This window comes from Oncorhynchus tshawytscha, unplaced genomic scaffold, assembly GCF_018296145.1.
Source record: "Oncorhynchus tshawytscha isolate Ot180627B unplaced genomic scaffold, Otsh_v2.0 Un_contig_5793_pilon_pilon, whole genome shotgun sequence".
Taxonomy (NCBI): Eukaryota; Metazoa; Chordata; class Actinopteri; order Salmoniformes; family Salmonidae; genus Oncorhynchus; species Oncorhynchus tshawytscha.
Window position 1 is genome coordinate 25,001 of NW_024607820.1, and position 3,649 is coordinate 28,649.

Sequence of the window (3,649 nt, forward strand, 5' to 3'; positions counted from 1 at the left end):
CCTCGAGTCTTCTTGGGTATGATTCTCCAGCTCTGTCAGGTTGGATGGGGAGCGTCGCTGCACATCTATTTTCAGGTCTCTCCAGAGATGTTTGAACGTGTTCAAGTCCGGATCTTTGGCTGGGCCACTCAAGGACATTCAGAGACTTGTCCCAAAGCCACTCCTACGTTGTCTTGGCTGTGTGCTTAGAGTCATTGTCCTGTTGGAAGGTGAACCTTCACCCCAGTCTGAGGTCCTGAGCTCTCTGAGCAGGTTTTCATCAAGGATCTCTCTGTACTTTGCTCTGTTCATCTTTGCCTCGATCCTGACTAGTCTCCCCAGTCCCTGTCACTGAAAAGCAACCCCACAGCATGATGCTGCCACCACCATGCTTCACCGTAGGGATGGTGTCAGGTTTCCTCCAGATGTGACGCTTAGCATTCAGGCCAAAGAGTTCAATCTTGGTTTCATCAGACCAGAGCATCTAGTTTCTCATGGTCTGAGAGTCTTTAGGTGCCTTTTGGCAAACTCCAAGCGGGCTGTCATGTGCCTTTTACTGAGGAGTGGCTTCCGTCTGGCCATTCTACCATAAAGGCCTGATTGGTGGAGTGCTGCAGAGATGGTTGTCTTTCTGGAAGGTTCTCCCATCTCCACAGAATAACTTTAGAACTCTGTCAGAGTGACCATCGGGTTCTTGGTCACGTCCCTGACCAAGGCCCTTCTACCCCATTTGCTCAGTCTGGCCAGACGGACAGCTCTAGGAACAGTCTTGGTGGTTCCAAACTTCTTCCATTTAAGAATGATGGAGGCCACTGTGTTCCTGGAGTCCTTCAATGTTTCAACACAATCCTGTCTTTGAGCTCTACAGACAATTGTCCTTATGGGGTATTGTGTGTAGATTGCTGAGGAATATTTCATTCGTTTTAGAACATGGTTGTAACATAACAAAATGTGGAAGAAGTAAAGGGGTCTGAATACTTTTCTGTGTCTCTGTTCTGTTCCCTCCCACAGGCATCGATGAGCAGGGTCTGTACAGGATTGTTGGGGTGAACTCCAGAGTACAGAAACTACTGGGTCTTGCCATGGGTAAGACAGAGATATCTAAGAGTAGAGAGAGAAAGAGAGACTATGGGAGTACGAGAGAAAGAGAGAGAGAGCGAGAGAGAGAAAGACAGAGAGAGAGAAAGACAGCGAGAGAGAGAGAGAGTGAGAGAGAGACAGAGAGACAGAGAGAGAGGGCTAGAGAGAGAGCCAAAGAGATAGAGAGAGACGGAGAGAGACAGAGAGAGAGAGAGCGAGAGAGATAGAGAGGGTGAGAGAGATACAGAGAGAGAGAGAGATAGAGAGGGTGAGAGAGATACAGAGAGAGAGAGAGCGGTAGAGAGAGATACAGAGAGAGAGAGCGAGAGAGATAGAGAGAGACAGAGAGAAAGACAGAGAGACAGAGAGAAAGACAGAGAGAGATAGAGAGGGTGAGAGAGATACAGAGAGAGAGAGAGCGGTAGAGAGAGAGACAGAGAGAAAGACAGAGAGACAGAAAGACAGAGAGAGAGCGAGAGAGATAGAGAGAGACAGAGAAAGACAGAGAGACAGAGAGAGAGAGAGCGAGAGAGATAGAGAGGGTGAGAGAGATACAGAGAGAGAGAGAGCGGTAGAGAGAGAGACAGAGAGACAGAGAGAAAGACAGAGAGAGAGAGCGAGAGAGATAGAGAGAGAGAGACAGAGAGAAAGACCGAGAGATAGAGAGAAAGACAGAGAGAGAGAGCGAGAGAGATAGAGAGAGAACGGTAGAGAGAGAGACAGAGAGAAAGACAGAGAGACAGAAAGAGAGCGAGAAAGTGACCAGATTGAACAAATCCAAACAGGTATATATTTGGGGAATGATTGAAGCGAATCTATTTCATATTTATGCAGTAGTTTTGTTTACACAACCTCCACTCACACACACACCTGTCTTATTCTGATAGCTGGAAACATCTGCCTGTAAGGGGAGTCTATACTATATTTATGACACTACATAAATAATGCAAAAGGAGTTCATTTACTGTAGATATACTAGCTCTGAGACTGACAGATAGAGACATAGAGGAGGAGATCCTGTAGCTCTGAGACTGACAGACAGACATGGAGGAGGAGATTCTGTAGCTCTGAGACTGACAGACAGACATGGAGGAGGAGATCCTGTAGCTCTGAGACTGACAGACAGACATGAAGGAGGAGATCCTGTAGCTCTGAGATTGACAGACAGAGACATAGAGGAGGAGATACTGTAGCTCTGAGACTGACAGACAGAGACATGGAGGATCAGATCCTGTAGCTCTGAGACTGACAGACAGAGACATGGAGGAGGAGATCCTGTAGCTCTGAGACTGACAGACAGAGACATAGAGGAGGAGATACTGTAGCTCTGAGACTGACAGATAGAGACATGGAGGAGGAGATACTGTAGCTCTGAGACTGACAGACAGAGACGTAGAGGAGGAGATACTGTAGCTCTGAGACTGACATACAGACATAGAGGAGGAGATCCTGTAGCTCTGAGACTGACATACAGACATAGAGGAGGAGATACTGTAGCTCTGAGACTGACAGACAGAGACATAGAGGAGGAGATACTGTAGCTCTGAGACTGAAAGACAGACATGAAGGAGGAGATCCTGTAGCTCTGAGACTGACAGACAGAGACATAGAGGAGATACTGTAGCTCTGAGACTGACAGACAGAGACATAGAGGAGGAGATACTGTAGCTCTGAGACTGACAGACAGAGACATAGAGGAGGAGATCCTGTAGCTCTGAGACTGACAGACAGAGACATGGAGGAGGAGATACTGTAGCTCTGAGACTGACATACAGACATGGAGGAGGAGATCCTGTAGCTCTGAGACTGACAGACAGAGACATGGAGGAGGAGATACTGTAGCTCTGAGACTGACATACAGACATGGAGGAGGAGATACTGTAGCTCTGAGACTGACATACAGACATAGAGGAGGAGATCCTGTAGCTCTGAGACTGACAGACAGAGACATAGAGGAGGAGATACTGTAGCTCTGAGACTGACAGACAGAGACATGGAGGAGGAGATCCTGTAGCTCTGAGACTGACATACAGACATAGAGGAGGAGATCCTGTAGCTCTGAGACTGACAGACAGAGACATAGAGGAGGAGATACTGTAGCTCTGAGACTGACAGACAGAGACATAGAGGAGGAGATACTGTAGCTCTGAGACTGAGTAATGATGACATCTATCCTCTCTGTATGACAGATCCTAAAACCTGTGCTGATGTGGAGCTGACAGTACAGAATGGGAGATCAAGACCATCACCAGTGCAATCAAGTTCTACCTCAGGTACGGTACTGTGACGTTCTACCTCAGGTACGGTACTGTGACGTTCTACCTCAGGTACGGTACTGTGACGTTCTACCTCAGGTACGGTACTGTGACGTTCTACCTCAGGTACGGTACTGTGACGTTCTACCTCAGGTACGGTACTGTGACGTTCTACCTCAGGTACGGTACTGTGACGTTCTACCTCAGGTACGGTACAGACGTTCTACCTCAGGTACGGTACTGTGACGTTCTACCTCAGGTACGGTACTGTGACGTTCTACCTCAGGTACGGTACTGTGACGTTCTACCTCAGGTACGGTACTGTGACGTTCTAC

At 47.8% G+C, this 3,649-nt stretch overlaps 1 long non-coding RNA gene across 1 annotated transcript in view; it reads left to right on the forward strand.

The window, feature by feature from the left end:
• LOC121842875 overlaps positions 1 to 3,277 on the forward strand; it is a 4,858-nt gene extending 1,581 nt beyond the window's left edge. Inside the window, exons 3-4 of the long non-coding RNA XR_006081345.1 lie at positions 991 to 1,065; positions 3,249 to 3,277. This is a non-coding gene — a long non-coding RNA (uncharacterized LOC121842875). The remainder of the gene's footprint in view (positions 1 to 990; positions 1,066 to 3,248) is intronic.
• The last annotated feature ends 372 nt before the right edge of the window (positions 3,278 to 3,649 follow it).